The sequence below is a fragment of the Ornithorhynchus anatinus genome, chromosome 15, assembly GCF_004115215.2.
Source record: "Ornithorhynchus anatinus isolate Pmale09 chromosome 15, mOrnAna1.pri.v4, whole genome shotgun sequence".
In the NCBI taxonomy this organism is placed as follows: Eukaryota; Metazoa; Chordata; class Mammalia; order Monotremata; family Ornithorhynchidae; genus Ornithorhynchus; species Ornithorhynchus anatinus.
Window position 1 is genome coordinate 19,776,130 of NC_041742.1, and position 21,391 is coordinate 19,797,520.

At 42.9% G+C, this 21,391-nt stretch overlaps 1 non-coding gene across 1 annotated transcript; it reads right to left on the bottom strand.

Moving 5' to 3' along the window:
- Positions 1 to 7,718: 7,718 nt before the first annotated feature.
- LOC114817091 lies at positions 7,719 to 7,856 on the bottom strand. Its single transcript, XR_003764941.1, has one exon. It is a non-coding gene; the product is annotated as a small nucleolar RNA SNORA7 (small nucleolar RNA).
- Positions 7,857 to 21,391: the final 13,535 nt, after the last annotated feature.

Sequence of the window (21,391 nt, forward strand, 5' to 3'; positions counted from 1 at the left end):
ACGGCTATTTTCTCAGCCTAGAAATTGCCATTAAAGCTCATCCTAAAGGTGAACGCTTTTGCACTCGGATCTGTGACCTTCGGGCATTTTATATTTGCCCCAACCCCACGGCACTTGTGAACGTATCTTTAAATCATATATTATAAATTATTTATTCATATGCCAATCTCCCCCTCTAGGCTGTAAGCTTGTTATGGCCGGGAACGAGTCTGCTAATTCTTTTGTATTGTACTCTCCCACATGCGTAGTACAGTGTTCTGCACATAGGAAGTGCTCATTAAATACCATCGATTGATGGGGAAGCGGGAGTAAAGAAGCTATTAGAGGTAGAACTGAGGGATAGGAAATAATGAAAAGAACAAGGGCAAATGGGAAAACTCAGCAGAAATAATCAAGGTATGATGTGGTATTGTAGTAGTGACATTATTTAGTGAACAGCGACTCATTGTAATGCACTGTACTAAACACTTGGGAAAGTAGCACAAGCATGAGATGTCCCCTACCAACGGGGAACTTACTCTCACATGGGGGAAGGCAGACATTCCCATGTTCATGTCCAAAATAGAACTCCTCATATTCCCACCCAACCCTGCCCTCCCCGTGTTTCTCCCTTCACTGTAGACAAAAGCACTTACCTTCCCGTCTCGCAAGCCGGTAGCCTTGGCATTATCCTCCACTCATAGCTCTCATTCAAACCACCTATTCAGTGTCACCAAATCCTGTCGGTTCGACCTTGACAACATCGCTAAAATCTACCCTTTCCTCTCCATCTGAACTGCTACTGTGCTGATCCAAGGCTCTGTCCTATCCCTCCTTGACTGCTGCAGCTGTCTCCTCGCTGACCTCTCCGCCTTATGTTTTTTCCCCACTCCAGTCCGGATTTCACTCTGCTGTCCGGATCATTTTTCTAAAAAAACATTCCGTGCACATCTCCCCACTCCTCAAGAAACTCCTGTGGTTATCCATCCACCTCCACATCAAACAGAAACTCCTTACTATTGGCTTGAAAGCTTTCATTCGGCTACTTCCCTTCTACCTTGCTTCACTGATCTCCAGCAGCCCAGCCACACACTGTTTTCCTCTGGCGCCAACTTGTTTTTATGCCCGGATCTCATCTACCTCTTGACTGTTCCCTTTCCCATGCCCTCTTTGTGGCCCGGAACTCCATCCCTGTCCATAAACACCAGACCAACACTCTCCTCACCTTCAAAGCCCTATTAAGGACACATCTCCAAGGGGCCATCCCCGATTAAGACCACTTTTCCCCAACTCCCTGTCCCTTCTGCGTCGTCTGTGCACTGGGACCAGTATCCTTTAAGCACTTGATATTTACTCCACCCACAGCCCCACAGCGCTTATGACGTGTATACCTGTAATTTATTTATATCACCATCCATTTCCCTCGGTAAGCTGCATGCTCCTTGTGGGCAGGGAACTTATCTACCAACCCTGTTGTAGTGTACGCTCCCAAGCACTTAGTACAGTGTTTTGCACACAGTAAGCACTCAATAAATACCATTAACGCATAGTTACAAATATATATATATATATATATATACACATACATAGATAAATAAATATATATTCTCAAACACGAGGAAGGGAATAAATATGGAACTACTTGACATGACTTAGATTGATATGACTTGGAAGGTAGGAAATTGGAGCAGGCAGAATTTTAGAAGGGTTTCCAATACGGGAATGCCTCTTGTCTCATTTGGGGAGGGTGTTCCCCAACTTCTCTACGCCTCAGTTTTCTCATCTGCAAAATAGGGATTGAGTATCTTTCTCCCTCCGTCTTAGAATGTGAACCCCATGCAGGCTTTGATTATCTTGTATCTACCCCAATGCATAGGACAGCATAAGCACTTAACAGAAACCACAGTTAGCCACAGTTATGTTGGTTAAATCCGATGAGTCAAGGATAATGCCTAGGTTATTCCGAGGGGAAGAATTAATGTCAGAGAGCTCTGCTTCCCATTTAGCCCGTTAGACTTCTTGTGGGACAAGGACTACATCCGACCTTCTTTCAGTCGTATTTGTTGAACATTTACTGTATGCATGACACTGTACTAAGCACTAAGTGCTAAGTGCTGACCCGATTACGTTGTATCTATCGCAGCTCTTACAGTTCTTTGTACTAAGTAGCAGACAGTCCCTGTCCCACGTGGGACTTGTTGCCTGAGGAAGGTGGGAGTAGATATTCAACCTCCATTGTACAGGTGAAATAACTGAGGTACGGAGAAGTTACAGGATGTACTCTTCCAAGGTCATCCAGCAGGTAAGTGGGGAATCGAGGAATAGAAGCTAGCCTATCTGACTCCATCCCATTTTCTTACCACTGATCCGTGATGCGTCACTAAGAAGAGTACTACTGAATTTGAAAAAAAAAAAAACACTTTAAAACATGAGAAAAAAATACAAACCTCCTATGTGCTTTGTCAAACCAATCTGGAGCCTGGCTTTCAAAGTGAGAAAGCAGGCCCAGGGTTTCGTTCAGCTGTAGAAGTAATTGTAGCAGAGCAATTCTGAAAGCTCATTTCTCCACTCATAAATTATGTGCATTTCAAGCCAATCCTTTGTTGTCACAAGCTAACACTTTTAATGCAGTCTGTCAAAGTGGATTCTGGAAAATTGGCTTTGAACATGCCAACTCAGAATCTACTAATGATAAGGAGGAAAACTTGAAGGTTTTGTGGCAGAAAAGAATTAGAACAGGTCTAGACTTTGCTGCCTTTTTTTACTGCCAGAGTTGAAATAATTTGACTAAACTGTCGTGAGCCAGAATTCTGACACAGAATAAGCAATGTAAAGAAAAGCGCTGGTCTTATCTTTTGACAGATTTGTGCCACTGATTTCAAGTACATTCAGACTCGTTCGCTTAATAAGGTCCAAGCTTGTGCCTGCCTGATTTTTTTTTTAAATGAGTTAACAGAAATGATCTTGACAAATTTGAGCTACTCTGGAGAATCTCCACAATGAAGTCCTCATACTGAGGGAATGTGTCCACTAATACTGTTAAAATGTACTCTGAAACGGCTCGGTATCATTCAATCAATCAGTGGTGGGACGTCCTCTTAGAGATGGATGTGGCTTAGTGGATCGAGCACGGGCCTGGGAGTCAGAAGGACCTGGGTTCTCTAATCCCAGCTTTGCCCTTCGCTCTGTGACATTGGGCAAGTCACTTAACTTCTCTCTGCCTCAGTTCCCTCATCTGTTCAATGGCGACTGTGTCTAACCTGATTATCTTTTCAGTGCCTAGTATAGTGTGTGGCTCAGTGGAAAGAGCACGGGCTTTGGAGTCAGAGGTCATGGGTTCGAATCCCAGCTCTGCTATTTGTCAGCTGTGTGACTGTGGGCAAGTCACTTAACTTCTCTGGGCCTCAGTTACCTCATCTGTAAAATGGGGATTAAGACTGTGAGCCCCACGTGGGACAACCTGATTCCCTTGTGTCTACTCCAGCGCTTAGAACAGTGCTCTGCACATAGTAAGCGCTTAACAAATACCAACATTATTATTATTATTATTATTATTAGTGCTTAACACATAGTGAGGGCTTAACAAATTCCATTTTAAAAAGTTGCTAACCCTGAACAATTCTTCGAATACAGTAGGTGTTCAGGAAACGCTCTTGTTGCTGACTCTGAAAGGGTCACCAAGATTGGGGTGAAAATGGACTCCAGGAGAAATAGAAAAGTTGTCACTCCTTTCAGCTGAGATGAATAATGTAGCTATAAGAGAGTGGATACGGGGACGATGAATGAGAACCCCTATCAGTTGAGAACCTTAAGAAATGATCATTTTTAAAAGAGGTCACTTTTAGCAAGTCCACCAGGGAGAGAGGATAGCCTGAAAGACAAATTAAAACCATTTGAAGTTTTATGCAAATGAAAGTTAAGGATTCTTTTTTAATGTATTATGGAGGAAAAGAGGTTTGGATAGTAAATATTAGAGAGGGATTTTCTAGGGGGTACAATTCAGAACAAAACACTTGCCAAAGCTATAGAAAAAAGCTTCCCCAGAAATTCCCGTTAAAACACTGCATCTTCCCACTCAATTGCCCCTCTATTTCATTCAGCTCTCATCTTCTTCCAACCCAGTAAGCTCCTCCACTAGAGACATAAGCTCCTTGAGGGCAAGGAGCAAGTCTACTAACTCCCCTGTATTCTCGTAAGTATTTAATATAGCGCACTGCCCAAAATAAGCACTTAATAAATACCATTTTGATTGTGGAGTTTGTGTGCTGACTATGTGCTAAGCACTGTCGTAAGAGCTGGATTAGATACAAGGTAATCAGGTTGAGGTAAGACATAGTCCTTGACCCACATGGAGCACACAGCCTAAATAGGAGGAGAACAGATATTGAATCCCCATTTTACAGATGGGGAGTCTGAGGCAGAGAACAGTTTACCGGCTTGCCCAAGATCCGACAGACAAGTGGCAGAGCCAGGATTAGAACCCAGGTCCTCTGACATCCAGGACCTTACTCTCTGACCAATTCTTCCTCATTTTGTTAATCTCCCTCTGGTGCCACAGCAACTGGAAACATCTGGATATTCTAACATCTTCTCAATAGAAAGCCACTGTCTTAGTGTAGCCAATCACTGGGAGCTAAGCAAAACCACCTCTTCAGTTTGCGCTACAATAATTAATAATAATTATGGCATTTGTTAAGCGCTTACCCTGTGCTAGGCACTGTACTAAGCTCTGGAGCGGATGCAAGCAAATCGGGTTGGACAGAGCCCCAGTCCCACATGGGTCTCACCGGCTTAATCCCCATTTTACAGGTGAGGTAACTATGGCACAGAGAATTTAAGTGACTTGCCCGAGGCCCCACAGCAGACAAGAGGAAGAAGTGGAATTAAAATACAGTTACCATGAAATAAAAAAGGAAAGAAGAAATAATTCAATTGAGCATCTTGTAACCACTTCATTCGAGTCGGGTCTTTCTCTAATTCAGTCTACGTTGCCAAGCAGATCTATCATATTGTTGTTCTACCTTTCCAGGAGGTAAAATGAATCCTTTCATCGTATCATGCCTGGAAAATGTAGGGCCCAAGATATCCTCTCTCTCTGACAAGTGTGCACCTCTAAACACATTCAGTGCAAGGTGGACCTGTTCACATTCAAACAGGATCTGACCCACTCTTGACCTGAAATCTTTCTTCTTATCAAAAAACCAGACAAAACACCTATGTACAGTCAAGGGAAACACTGTATACAGTGTGTGAATAAAGTATTACCTGCATTTTCTGTAGCAAGATGTTGAGAAAACCCAGGAAATAGTAAAGTCAGAAGTCTTGAGGGAGTATCCGAGAGCCCCGCCCTGCTTCTTCTAGAAGGATTAGCCCAATTCTTTTGACATTCTTTCAGCTACTCTGAAAAGTGTGGGAAATGTATACCTCCACGGCATGTACATTTTTATCTTACATCGCCACATAATTCACATTCAATTAACGTTAGTGACATAATCTGAATTCCTCAGATTCCTGTGTGAACACAAAGTGGTGTGAAAACTAAAGAATAAAATAATTATAAAGAACCCTGAGAGCTTAAAGACAAAAGAAATCATAATGACAGAAGTCCTTACACTCCCTTGGCTTATCAGATCTTGTCCCGTAACTCTAGCTATCCAGTTTTCTTTCAGCTGCTCTTAACGTTTCACAGATTTTTTTTCAATCTGTTGATAAAGAGGAAAAATGTAAAATGCTAAAACATCATTTACACATTCCAGGAGTGCTAAATGTTCATGATGACTAGATATTTGGATATATTTTATTACCCTATTTATTTTGTTAATGAGGTGTACATCCCCTTGATTCTATTTATCGTGATTAAGTTGTTTCGGTTTTTTTCCGTCTGTTTCCCCCGATTAGATTGTGAGCCCGTGATTGGGCAGTTGTCTCTCTCTGTGGCCGAATTGTACATTCCAAGCGCTTAGTACAGTGCTCTGCACATAGTAAGCGCTCAGTAAATACTATTGAATGAATGAATGAATGAATATTTGGGATGTCTTCTGTAAATGCACACATCGCTTTACAAAGTAAGCCTCAGAGAAAGGTTCCTGTGATTTTCACACATTGTGAGCCTTTTGCCCAACTGTATAATGGAAGGCTCCCATTTCCTATTATGTCTCTCTCTAATAAATAATAATGATATTTGTTAACCGCTTACTCTATGTCAGGCACTGTACTAAGCCCTGGGGTGGATAAAAGCAAATCCGGTTGGACACAGCCGCTGTCTCATGTAGGGCTCACAATCTCAAGCCCCATTTTACAGATGAGGTAACTGAGTGCCCAGAGAAGTGAAGTGACTCACCCAAGGTCGCTCGGCAGACAAGTGACAGAACCTGGTTTAGAACCCTTGACCTTCTGACTCCCAGGCCCAGGTTCTATCCACTACACCAGGCTGCTTCTGCTGAGCACTGTCACAGTAGCCATACTGTTTAACTCTCTGTCATGTCGGGAAAAAATGCTGACCAAAATGGTATCACCTTTAGTGATGAATGTGGTATTTTTTAAATCCATTTTGAAAATTCAGAGGCAAAGATGGTACCTTGAATATTTTGCCACGGTGAATCATGCAGGTCTACCTATTTTGCCAAGCAAATATTTAAAACGAATACACACACATATCTAGATAACTTCCATTGGAGAGCAAAAAAAAATTTCAGTGGAAAATAAAACAAATGCTAAGCTTGTATACATTGATTCACTGGGAACGTAACAGGTTTTTAAGCCTCAGACACTAAAATTGCAACTCCATTCCAGTAGAATTCCAGGATTTCATGATAAATGTGGTTTCACTGTGTTCCAGAATCTGAGTCAAGAACACCGAGGGTGTAGGCCAATGTGGGGACAATCATAACTTTTGAACCACAGTGAATTCTGGGGCTCTAAACAATGTTTTTCACCAATCAGTGGTATTTATTAAATGCTTACTATGTGCAGGGCACTGTTCTAAGCATTGGGAGAGTACAATACAACAGCATTAGTAGACCCATTCCCACCCATAATGAGCTTATAGTCTAAAGGGAGAGACAGGTATTGTCTTTGCCAACATGGAGCCTCACCTGGGTTTTGAAGATGGTTTGCTGAACTGCCAACCACATTACACCGAGTGTGTCCTGCTACCACATCCGAGGCTCACTGATCCAGATGTGTTGCTTCCATGACAATAGCATGTTGAAAAGCTAGATAAGGATCTTAACCCCACATTATACCCCTGGTCCTTATACCACCCAATGTCCCCATCCACTTCTGATCATGCTTGTTGACCTGATGCTGAAATTAAACCAGGTTTTAAAGGAGCCCTCTAGACTTTCTTAGATTTTAAACTCCTTGAGGGCTGGGATCATGTCCAATTATTTGCCCCTCCTCTTCTAAACACTTAATACAGTGATGTGCAAGCAAGTACAATTAAACAATTGACGTAAAACAAAGGATGAGGATGTACGAGATATACTGCAGTGAATTGTTACTGGCTCTGTCTTGTCTTATGCCGTCGGGTTGTCTTCTACCCATAGCGATGCCATGGACACATCTCTCCCAGGACGCCCCACCTCCACCTGCAATTGTTCTGGCAGCATATCCATAGCGTTTTCTTGGTAAATATCTCGAAGTGGTTTACCGTTGCCTCCTTCCCCACAGCAAACTTGAGTCTCCACCCTCGACTCTCTCTCTCCTGTGCCGCTGCTGCCCAGCACGGGTGACTTTTGACTTGTAGCAGATTGCCTGCCACTCGCTCGCCACTGCCCAAGCTAGGAATGGAATGGATATGCCTCTGCCTGACTCTCCCTCTTGTAATCGAGACTGGTAGAGTACTGGAAACTCTCCAGCTGTGATCCTGAGAGGGGAGTTAGTGGTTTAGGGAGACGATAATGAATAGTGCTTTAGGTTACTGTTGAAGGTTAACACTTAGCCTTTTCTCTAGTACCATATTGATCTTTCACACTGGTATGTTGCTGACATACCAGTGAAAAAGATAGATTTTTAGATCAAACACACTGTTGGAAATGCTGATTTTATATTCGGGGCCAGTACCTAAGCCTAGTCAGACGCTGAGAAGTGTAGGGTGGAGCCTGTATTTGATCTTTGTGGTCACTCACTTTAGAGAATTCAGGCCAAGATACGGGTCTGGGTGGATAGAGCAAGAGCCTGAGAGTCTAAAGACTTGAGTTCTAATCCCGGCTCCATCGCCTATGTTGCTTTGTGACCTTGGGCACGTTACTTCACTTCTCTGTGCCTCAGTTCCCTCATCTATAAAATGGGGATTAAGACTGGGAGATCAACGTGGGGCAGGGACTTTGTCCAATGCCAAGTACAGTGTCTGGCACATAGTAAGCACTTAACAGATACCATTTAAAAAATCCTTACTATTTTTCTGTGGTGGCCATTCTGGGGGCCTAAATGTCCTGATTAATTATCTCATTTCTCTCCTCGTCTCTTGTCCACATGTCCACAACTTATGACTCTGTGGTTCTTAACTCTCCAGACTCCTAGGCCTCCTTGTCCATCCTGACACCATCAGTGATTCAATGTTCTCAAATAGAGAATTGTACGTTACCAGGTGAAGTTGGGCTGTCGATGCGGCTCTTATTCACTGAGTTATAACCACCTCTATTGTCTCCTGACACTACTCCCGCCTCTGTTTCTGACCCACGCACGTCACCACGAAGGAGGTGTGAAAAGACCCAAAGCAGGGGTTGACGTGATGAAGCTAGGCCAACAGCGGTGAAGGTTATGGATCGAACCACCGCCTAAAGCATCCCACAAGTTGGAGGCACTCAGCAGAAATCGTGAAAAGCAGTGTGGCCTCGTGGAAAGAGCCTGAGCCTGGGAGTCGGAGGTCCAGTTTTCTATTTCTAGCTGTCACTTACCTTCTGCATGACCTAGAGAAGGTTACTTAGCTTCTCCGTGGCTCGGTTCCCTCATCTGCAAAATGGGGATTTTGTGGATGCATAAAGGAGCAAGTCAGGGTGATGCGGAAGGGATTGGGAGAAGAGAAAAGCAGAGCTTAGTCAGGGCAGGCCTCTTGGAGGAGATGTGCCTTCAATAAGCATTGTACCGCTGTCATTTTGGCCGTGAATGGGATTCATGCATAAAATTCTGCACTGTGGTCTGCTTCTGCCTACCTACTAACTTGTAGCACCCATGGGCCTTGTGAGTTGTGCTACGTAAACAGTTAAGCAGCTTAACTGCAGTTAAGCCGTTAAGCAGCTCTCCACTAGATAGCAACTGGAGTATGTACCCTAATCAATTCCTTCTCCTAGGTTCTCACTTCTGAAGTAGTCAGGACTGGGCAGAATTTGTGCATTCATTCATTTCATTCAATCCTATTTATTGAGTGATTACTATGTGCAGAGCACTGTTCTAAGCACTTGGGAGTACAATACAACAATAAACAGACACATTCCCTTCCCACAACGAGCTTAGCCTAGAGGGAAGTTCATCCATCATTTAGGGAAGGAGGGTCAAAACTTTTTGTAATGCTTTTGGTAATTAACTAGAATTTTGAGGCACGTTGGAAATTGAAATATTATGGCAACAAGGGAACACTATAAGGTGCTTAAGCAGGATAATTATCCTGTCATTTCTTGACAGGAACATATGTAATTTTCTAGTTATACAGTCACTTGCTAAAAAGGCCTTGGTGATGAGGTTAGTGAAATATTCACGATTGGGATCGATACAATTTTCTGAGAAGCAGGATCATCTCCTAGCTGTGGTATGTTTAGAAATATTATGAAATTTCACTTTTGGAAGAATTGCAAAGCTGTCATAGTTTTCAGCATTTCTATAGCACTTGAAAATCACACGCAAAAAACACATGGATTTGAGGGCAGTGAATGTGAGTCATATTTCTCCCAAGCAATTAGTAGCGCTTTGAACTCAGATTGACACGCTTTTTTAAAGTAGGCCAAAGGCCTTCTGTGAATTTGAGGTGTTTTTCTATCTCTGTTTTACTGATAAAACGGAGGCAGAAATAGATGGAGTAATTGGCACAAGGTCAGTGATGTGTTCTTCTTTGGTAAATTGCAGTGCCCAAAGGCATAGATTATATAATCACATCAATTTAATAAGTTCCCAAAGAATGCTTTTCTTTAACACTTCTCCTGAAATTTCATTTGCTAGAACTGTGGTCAGACATCAAAGATGATGATAACTTTCTCTTCTCTAATCGTCAAAATTGATTGCTCTTTAAAATGGATTGCCAAATAAGTGGGGAAATGAATTGTTTCGGGACTGCTGCTTTTGTGGCTGGAAAAACTCATTTCTTAGGGCTCAAAAATGTAGTCGGGAATAGTTATGGTTGTAAGGCTAAAGCTGTCTTCTAATGGTCAGAAAATCATGAAGATCATTTCCTCCAGGCTGCCCAGGTGACTCAGCCAGCTCTATTCTCTCTCTATGAAGAGAAAGATATTACTTCTGAAGCCCTTATCCCGTGGGATATGAGCTCGTGTCATGTACTCGGCCAAGCCCTTAGCCCAGAGTAAGCGCTCAGTAAATATGACTGAATGAATACTCTTTATCTTCTCTTTGTAGCAAGTCTGATCTGGCATCTGGTCAAGCGGGACCACTGTAGAAACTGACTTGCTTTGTTTGGGGTTTTTATTAATTTTTTTATGGCATTTGTTTAGTGCTTTCTATGTGCCAGGCACTGTACTGAGTACTGAGGTACATACAAGATAATTCAAGGTCACATGGGAGGCAAGCAGGGAAGCTGGGTTAAAAACCCAGGTCCTCTGACTCCCAGGCCTGTGCGATTTCCACTAGGCAACACTGCTTAGCGCAAAACCAAACAGTATTGGGTGACACTCCTCATTCTTCCACTGTCACATATCCTTCGGGGGGTTCACTGCAGGGGCAAAGAATGTCACCCCATAGTGGGACCGGCCATAGAGTAAGGTCATTTGGGACAAGTGCCCCAGATCCTTAGGGGTACCATACCTGCCAGTGAGAGGACCTCTGGATATCTGACTCTACTCAGGACAGGAGGAGAACAGCAGAACCATCATGCTCTGAACTTCAGTCCCCAGCACCCTTTTCTCCCCTTCCTTCTGCTTCCCCTCTGGGCATCAGTTCTCTACATTCTTGGCACAGAATGCAGCTTGGGTCTGTCTAGAATCCCTCTAGGGAAAAGGGGCTGGGGGCTTTAACATTCACATTCTGGCCATCCCCAGCTCCAATAGATAGCGCAACTATAGACGTCTGTAAAAGGGGATTAAATATTTGTTCTCTCTGTCCTTTATATTCTAAATCCTATGTGGGCAGGGACTGTGTCCACCTGATTGTATTGTACATTCCCCAGTGGTTAGTACAGTGCTTGGCACGTACTAAGCCCTCAGCAAATACCACATTCTTCAGCTTTGGATTTCCAGCCATACCCAGTTAAGCAGCTCTCCACTAGATAGAAACTGGAGTACGTGAGAGGCAGATAGGGAAGAGGCTGTGGTTGGAAAGGTGGGAAGTTTCTCCCATCGGCGGTAACATCTCCTCTGAAATGCCTAGCTCAAATAGAAAAATAGACTTCCTTGTTTTTAGGGTATTTGGTAAGCCCTGACTTTGTGTAAAGCATTGGGTAGATACGAGTTGGTCACATTGACCCCACAAGGAGTTCACAGTGTTACTGAGACACGGAGAATTCATTTCAATTTACTTATATTTATTGAGCGCTTAATTTGTGCAGAGCACTGTAGTAAGCCCTTGGAAAGTACAATACACCAATAAAGAGAGACAATCCCTGCCCACACCGGGGCTTACAATCTGGGGGTGCTGGGTGGAGGAAGACATCAATGCAAGTAAAACAGGCATCAATATAAAAAAAAGAATTATAGATATATACATAAGTGCTGTGGGGCGGGGTAGGGAGAGAGCAAAGAGAGCAAGTCGTAGTGAGGCGGAAGGGAGGGGGAGCTAAGGAAAAGCGGGGCTTAATCTGGGAAGGCCTCTTGGAGGAGGTGCGCTTTCAGTAGGGCTTTGAAGGGGGGAAGAGTGATGGTTAGGCAGATTTGAGGAGGGAGGGCATTCCAGGACAGAGGTAGGACACGGGTCGGCAAGGGTCGGCAGTGAGGCAGGCGAGAACAAGGCCCAACGAGAAGATTAGCACCAGAGGAGTGGAGTGTGTGGCCTGGGATGTAGGAGAGAAGGGAAGAGAGGTAAGGGCAAGGGTGATGGAGAGCTTTAAAGCCAATAGTGAGGAGTTTTTGTTTGGTACAGAGGTGGATAGGCAACCAGCGAAGTGACTTGCCCAAGGTCATACAGCAACCTACTGACAGAGCCGGTATTAGAACCCAGGCCTTCTGATTCCCAAGGCCGTTCTCCTTCCAATAGGCCCCGCTGCTTCCTTCTTTCACTGAAGAAGGCTTCGCGGCCTAAGTATAGGCTGTATCCGTGGGTTTAGTCTCCCTTCTTTATTCAGCTAGACCAATACATGGTTTTGTAAGCTGTACTTAAGGGGTGTGGGGAGAGATCAAGACTCATAAATTGACCATCATTACCATTCATCCGATCCAAAGAGCAAATGAGAAATTCACTTTCAATTTATTTCTACTTCACATTTCTGTTCTTGAACCACAGTTTGCCTTAGACTCAAACGTACCACTGAAAGTCTCTCAGAAGCAATTTTGACACAAAGTACTTCTAAATAAATTGTAGAAGAGTAGCCAGATGCAACCAAAGGATAAAATATCCACCACACTGGTTTGTACTTCTGTAATGTGAATTACCACTGAAATGTCTAGCTTCTAGGAACTGATTTTTTTCATATTCTTGGAGTTTCTTTGGAGACAGTCTACTGGGCAATATCAAGACTGTGGTTATGGCAAGGGGACACACCCAGAAATGGTTTTTTGAAAAGGACTCAGAAGTATAAATTGCATAAATTAAAGAACATAGCACTAATAGCACGCAACACACCTTACAGACAAGAAGCTGCTGTATTTCATGCCAAACAAGAGTATCGATTCAGGAGATTTCTGCAACCCAACATTGCACGGGGCAGATCAACAAGGCCCGTGACAAAAAAAATGTTCGTTGTTGTAGAAAATGTGCTTCCAGTGATAGGATGTTCAGGCTGAAGTTTCTGTGGCTTTTTGCTAACTGCCCAAACATTAAAGTCCGTTAATTTCTCACTCGAATTGCTAGATGGCACCAGTCCAGCAAGACCGTAAACTGCTTGAGGGCAGGGATCACATCTGCCAAGCTCTTAGTAGTATAGTGCTCTTCTCTCTGTAAAAGCTCAATAAATACCATGAGTTAATTGATTAGGACTGGTGATTTTCCCCATCCATCCTCCCCTCTGAGTGGCCTATGCACCTGGGTGGGCACCTCTTAAGCAAGACTCTTAGCTGGTTGTGGGCAGGGATTGTGTCTGTAGTATTGTACCTCCCAAACACTTGATACAGTGCTCTCCACACAGTAAGCGCTCATTAAATATTATTGACTGATTTGATGTTCACCCCACCTTCATTTCCACAGTTCTTATCCTTCATTCTGCCATTTCCTTTATATGAAAGGTATTATAATGTCCATCTCTCCTGCTAGCTGTAACCTTCTTGTGCTAAGGGGTCATATCTACCCCCTCGATTATATTATACTCTCCCAAGCTCTTAGTAATAGACAACTCATCTAGACTGTAAGCAACTGAGAACTGATGTCATACCTAGAAAATGCAATCAATAAGGGAACCTAATACTTACATGTCTATACTGTCCTTTATTCCACAAATGGAAACTGAAGAAATGCCACAGGACTTCAAAGATTATTACTATTATCGTTGTTGTTATTGTCATGACACTCGTTAAGCACTTAGTATGTGCCAAGCACTGTTCTTTTCATTCATTCATTTGTTCAGTTGTATTTATTGAGCGCTTACTGTGTGAACAGCACTGTACTAAGCGCTTAGAAGAGTACAAAATAACAATAAACAGACACATTGCCTGCCCACAACAAGCTTTCAGACTAGTGGGGGAGACAGACAGTATTACAAATAAATAAATTACAGATATGTTCTAAACATTGGGGTCTGACCCACATTAACTGAGTTGCATGGAGTTGGCCACAGTCCCTGTACAAGCCTGATCTCAGAGTCTAATCACCATCTTCCAGGAGGAAGAGGAAACAGTTATCGAAGGACACCTTGAGAGGAGCTCACTCTTTTTCCTTTCTGGCAAGATTGTATCCACAACTGATCCAGACAGATGACTGAAGAATGCAGTCAAAACACTGTACTCCCTGAAATCATTATGTAACTTCCTGAGGAAGCTCAACAAGAGCCTTGGGCTACCTACACTGAAATGAAACAAAATGAAAATGGCGTAGTAGTCCCCGAACCATAAAGAATGGACCCTCATTCTACACGCTCCGGCTATCCCGGGAACCGTAACGTTACTCTCTCAGGAGCTTAGTATAGTGGTCTGCACACAGTAAAACGCTCACTAAATACAATAGTTACTGCTGTTAATTGAGCATATTGCATATGCAATTGCTTACGCTCAATAAATATGATTGATTAATTGAGAGCCATTTGGTATGGAACCTTCAAAATAAATGCCTCACAGGCTCATTCTGCGAAGGGGTGAGAGCGAGGTGTAGGGAGATGAGCTCCTGGGCCTTTTTCTCCTCCTGAAGAATGCAATCAAGAGTTTTATGTCCTTGAATGATGGCTTAACTCTTAGAATGTACAGTAGTTGATGCAGATCCTTTTAATGGCACACCAATTCTACCCCAAACTACTTCACAAAAATCAATCTCCAAACTTTCACTGAACAAAGCTTACTACGTGAGTTGAGATTAAAGGTTCATCTCAATCACCCAAGGTTGACAAGTTTTATTATTTTCTTCCAAGCCTGCGTCAGTCTTCTGAGTAAACAGCAGCATGAGGCTGAGGTAAGGTGAGAAAACACCATTTTCATTTTGTTTAGGCTTTGTATTTTTCAATTTACAAGGAAATTGGAAAATGGGAATGTCTGATACATTTCATTGTTCTCTTTTCACTCAAACCAAATTAAATCAGCGAGATCCGGTCCTTAAACGCATCTGCTCTGTGGTCGAAATAGGTGGCAACCCTTCCGGTGTCTCTATTACAGCGTCACTCAAAATAGATGGAGAAAGTCCTCGGGATTTTGGCGTTTGAGGTGAATGAGAAGGAAGGGAGAAATTTGACTTAGAACAGGAGTCTGGGTTCTAGAAGTTTACGGGGCTGTTTATAGTTCAGACTCCCTGTCAAAGTCTGACCTCACTATGGGAAAGTTGAGTGAAACAGATAAAATACCAAATGGGGCTTTATCGCTAATGATAATGGTAATAAAATAAGTGGAGTATTTGTTCAGCTCTTTCTATGCTCCAAGCACTGGTTTAAATGCTGGGGTGAGATACAATGCAATCAGATTAGACACAAGCCCTGTCCCACATTGGATTCATACTTTAAGGCGGATGGAGAATAGGCATTTAATACCCATTTTATAAATGAGGAAATTGAGACAGAGAGAAATTTGACTAGATCAAGGCTCATGCATTGTTGGAGATGGAAGACTCTCAGAAAAAAGCATTTTCGGTCTCATTTCATCTTTCCTCCAATTAATGCAGTTGCTATTGCCGATCATTTCTAATTTAATTAAGCTAAATTTTTGGCAAATCTATGTAAGTGTACATGAAGAAACTTTTTTTTGCTGATAAATTTAAAAACCCTGACCAATACCCAATTAGTATCAACGTTGTTATTTCTGCATATGGTAATGTCAGTCATAAATGCCAATCATCCAAGAGAGATTAATTGGCATGTTATCTCCCTGCCCTGTCCATTCCACAGCCTCAACCACCTTGCCTCTGTGCCATTTTAGATATTTAGGTTGTAAGCAGTGTAAGACCCATCTGGCAGATTGTAGGTTCAGAGCCTGACTTTAGCAGAACTTCAAAAGTCATTTCAAAAGTCTTGCTTGCTTTCACTCTTGTCAAATCCAGACCCCTTTGGAAGATTAATAATTGCAAAAATAATAATGAAGATAGTTATTGTACTATCGTAGTTATTGTACTAAGTGCTGGAGTAGATACAAGTTAACCGGGTCGGACATAGTCCCTTTCCTGCATTAGGCTCACAGCTTAGTAGGAGGGAGAACAGGTATTGATTTCATTGTCAGTTGAGGTATCATGTTGAAGGACGTGATTCTGCTTCAGATCCTCTTGATTTTAGTTGCGCGTTAGTGGGTTTACCGTTTAGGTGCTGCTTTTCACATCTCTTTAATTTTTTTTTTCTTTTCAACATCTTCTTTAAGGCAGTTTTCATATTTTTAAGAAGGTGATTTTGGAAATAAACAGAATGGTTGATAAGTACAGGTACTAAGGCGAGCTATCTGACACTAAGCCCTTCAACTGCATTTGCTGTCAATTTTGGGAATACAATACTTAATCATCAAAATACATCGCTTTTTTATGGGTATTTTATTGTTTCCAAAAAATGATGATCTTTTTATCTTATTCTGTCCTCCCAGCATCTCTGTGAGATAGGGAGTGGAAAGTGTTAACCCTATTTTACAGATGAGGAAACTGAGGTTCACCTACCTCTCCTGGGGGTAAGTGACAATGGCAGAAATGAGACGAGAAGCTGCATAGCCTAATGAATAGAGCACGGACCTGGGAGTCAGAAGGACCTGGGATCTAACCCCAGCTCGGCCCCTTGTCTGCTGTGGGACCTTGGATGAATCACTTCACTCCTATGTGTCTCGGTTCCCTCATCTGAAAAATGGGGATTAAGGCTGTGAGTCCCATGGGGGACATGGACTTTGTCCAGCCTGATGAGCTTGAATCTTCTCCATTATTTCATTTATTCAGTCGTATTCATTGAGTGTTTTCTGTGTGAAGAGCACTGTACTAAGTGCTTGCAATGTGCAATTCAGCAATAATAGTAGGTGCTTAAGAAATAGCATTAAAAAAAAGAGAGACCCTGATCTTCCACCTCCTAGACTTGGAAGAAATATTAGAGGCTCATCAAAGTAGGAAGTTGATTGTGAAAAGTAGCGTACACCAACAGAAAGTCCTACTATCTTTTCATCCTCTTATTCCTTCTGTTTTGATGAAAAAAAATCATTGAATCAATCCAGTCAGTTTCAGAGTTCTTTTATCCGTAGCTACCAAGGAGATCTTTGCATGAACTGTGGTGTTGCTCCTGCTTTCATTGTCTCCCTTCCTTATTATAGCTCCCACAGTGTTCTGAACCCTTCTTTCAGCTGAGCTCCTCTGAGTGACCAATGTCAGAGCTTTCATCAGGATCACCCATGGACCATAATAATAATAATTATTATTATTATGGTATTTGTTAAGTGCTTACTATGTGCCAAGAACTGTAATGAGCGCTGGGGTGGATACAAGCAAATCGGGTTGGGCCCAGTCCCTGTCCCACATGGGGCTCACAGTTTTAATCCTTATTTTACAGATGAGGTAACTGAGGCACAGAGAAGTTAAGTGCAATTGCCCAAGGTCACACAGCAGACAAGTGGCAAAGTCGGGATTAGAACCCAGGTCCTTCTGACTCCCAGGCCCATGCGCTGTCCATTAGGCCACGCTCTTTCCTTTGCATTGCTTTAAGCACGTTGCTGCATGTCTGTGTGAATTACTGAGACATAAAAGCATTTCCCACTTCTGGTGTAATATTTGGATAAATCTGTAGAGCTTCCAAAGAAGAGGTTGGAAAAGATAACACTCAGTTGGTCAAAACAAACGTAGAGGAGGCCAGCTCTTTGGGAATTTATATACTTGCTTGGATCATCTGGAATCCCCATCGGTACACAGCACGCTTGGTGGTGGTAAATTCCGTCTGGCTCGGGTTCAAAGTGGGAACACATGGAATTTTATACAAACCTCAAAATGTGGGCCAGTGCAGAAGACCATAGCTCCGGTGTTGCCACAGTCCTAGAGCATGAATAAGCAATCTCCCTAAAATCAGCTGGGTTTTTTTATGGTGTTTGTTAAATGTTTACTCTGTGCCAGGCCTGGTACTAAACGCTGGGGCAGATACAAGTTAATCAGGTTGGACGGTCCCCTGTCCCAAAAAAGGCTCACTGTCTTAATCCCCAAATTACAGATGAGGTCACTGAGGCCCACTGAAGTGACTTGTCCAAGCAGCCGTGACAGAGGCAGGATTAGAACCCGGTCCTTCTGACTTCCAGGCTTGTGCTCTACTCAGTTGGCTGTGCTGCTTTCTCTATGGTTATGGTTAAGTGGTATACCTCTGATATATTACAGATCATATTGTGGGTCCCTGCGAGTTTCTCATTCAAAACTATACAACTGGCTTTTCTTTTCCCAGCAATGGCAGCCATGTGTTTTCAATAAGAGCCGCCTTATGCAGGTGCAGTTATCTTTTGCAGTACATAAATTCATGGAGCCTACATTCTTTTGCCTCTTTAACAAAGACCTTGGAGACTTGCCATACGTCTCAGCCCTCCGCATTGAAGCCAAACCTCTGACCCACAGGGCAACCTATCAGCAAAAGGAACCTCGCCGTCCCCACCCCACGCAGACCACCTGCTCGATACATCTGCGCTCTCCAGTCGCAGCCATTGAGTGGATTGGTCCAACACTTCTTTTATTGCCTTCTGAAATGGCTTTAAGGGAATCTAATGTTCAAGGGATCGATCTGCGACAGCTTGGGTTCTGAAAAGTTATCCTTCTAAATATGTTGGCTGCTAACTGTGGTACACTCTTAAAGGCTTAGTACAACGCTCTGCACACCATAGCTGATAAATATTAATGATTGAGTCCAACTGTTGCTCAAAAAGGCTATCGTGACCAATTGTGAATTTTGAATATGTATAGATGCTCATCTCTGTGCACACACAAACATACATATCCATGTGGGTCCATCTATCTCAGTAGAGCCGTGTGCATTTTTAATGGTGTTTAAATGCTTTACTATGTGCCAGGCACTGTACTAAGCATTGCGGTAGATCCAAAGTTTGGATCTACCTTTTGTTCTTCCCCCCTCCCATCCCCAAAGCACTTGTGAATATATCTGTAATTTATTTGTTTATGTTAATGTCTGTCTCCCCCGGCTCTAGACTGTAAGCTCATTGTGGGCAGGGATTGTATCTGTTTATTGTTGAATTGTACTCTCCCAAGTGCTAGGTACAGTGTTCTGCACACAGTATGTGCAGATACAATTGAATGAATGAATGAACTTGATATTCACCCCCACCTCCAGCCCCACAGTACTAATGTACATAACCTTAAATTATTTAAATGTCTGTCTCCCCCACTAAGCGATAAGCTCCTTGGGGGCAGGGAATAGTTCTACCGACTCTGTTTTGTTGCTCTCCACCGGCACTTAGCACAGGGCTCTGCAGAGAGTAAGCACCCAATAAATACCACTTATCGATAGAAAACCCTTTGCAATCATTATTATCATCATTATCATTATTATTATCGAGCACCTCTAGGTGTTTCAGATAATAATGTTGGTATTTGTTAAGCACTTACTATGTGCAGAGCACTGTTCTAAGCGCTGGGGTAGATACAGGGTTATCAGGTTGTCCCGCGGGAGGCTCACAGTCTTCATCCCCATTTTACAGACGCTGTAACTGAGGCACAGAGAAGCTAAGTGACTTGCCCACAGTCACCCAGCTGACAAGTGGCAGAACCGGGATTTGAACCCATGACCTCTGACTCCCAAGCCCGGGATCTTTCCACTGAGCCACGCTGCTTCTCTAAGTACATGGGTGAAAAAACCAAAACCTAAGAGTGGCGGTCAAAATTCGAAATGCTTTCCCTTGACGGCAGTGGTGCATTTACCGTCATTCAATGCAATTTGTTGAGTGTTTACTGTGTGCAGAGCACTGTTCTAAGAGCTTGGGACAGTATTCATTCATTCCGTTGTACAGTACAACAGAGTTGGTAGACATTTTCCCTGCCCATAACAAGTTTACCATCCAGAGGGGGAGATGGACATTAAATAAGTCATGGATATGTGCGTAAGGTGGTGGTGAATAAAAGGGGCATATTCAAGTATTGTTGAATGAGGCAGCCACGGTCTGGGGAGGTGGACTTGGGAGGCTTCTCTATTGTCTTCTCCCAAGCGCTCAACACAGTGATCTGCACAGAATCAGCACCAAATGCATTAACGCTGATTGACTGACTGTGGGAACTAGCAATCCTCACTTGGTCAGGTTATCGCAGAGAAAATGCTATGGCATGGGTTCATTTAAAACAAAGGAAGGAAGACTCAATTCAAGTTCTGTCTCATGGGATCAAAGAAGCTCTTTCTGCCCGGACTGCCCTAATCAGATCCCCACACAAGGTGGTAAGGTTATAAATGTTTGCCGGATTGATTCATTGACTAAGCAAGTATGGCATAGGGCCAGATCAAAGATAGATTCCAGATGCTCTGCTTTCGGGACCTGAGAAGAAGCAAATTCTTTTGAAAACATTCAGATGCCCCTTATATTCTTTAAGAAAAATTTCATATTCTGTTTTGTTCATTGCATAAAACTCTGGAAGCTATTTAGTAAAAGCTATGAAAGTAATGACATCTGTGGTTCATGCTATCTTAGGCCTTATTAATTTTGAAGTATCAGTTACCCTGGCCTAATTTAGGACATATATTTTTGCAGACTTCAGCTACAGATGAATACATATTGGACTTATAATATGTTGTTATGAGATTATTCGCTGTTCATTGTGCCCATTGACAGTGTATATATCTATAATTCTGGTTATATTGATGCTATTGATGCCTGTTTACTTGTTTTGATGTCTGTATCCCCCCTTCTAGACTGTAAGCCCATTGTGGGCAGGGATTGTCTCTATTGGTTGCAGAATTGTACTTTCAAATGCTTAATATAGTGCTCTGCACACAGTAAGCGCTCAATAAATGCGAATGAATGGATGGATGGATGGATGGATGGATGGATGGATGGATGGATGGATGGATGGATGAGTGAATGAATAAGGATAGAGTACTGATGGTTGATCATCTTGATCAATTTCCTTTCCTGCAAATATTCCAGTACTTATAAATTACCATTTCTTTTAGAACTTTTCACTGGGAGTAGAGCACCTAATATGATAATAATAGGGCAATTTAAGCACTTACAATGTCCCAAGCATTGTACTAAGCACCTGGAAGGTGCAGGATTATCAGGTGAGACATAGTCCCGGTCCCACAGAAGGCCAGTAGACTAAGTAGGAGGGAGAACAAGTATTGAACCCCCATTAGAGAAGCAGCATGGCTCAGTGGAAAGAGCACGAGCGTGGGAGTAGGAGGTCACGGGTTTGAATCCCGGCTCTACCACTCGTCAGCTGTGTGACTGTGGGCAAGTCACTTAACTTCTCTGGGCCTCAGTTCCCTCATCTGTAAAATGGGGATTAAGACTCTGAGCCCCACGTGGGGCAACCTGAT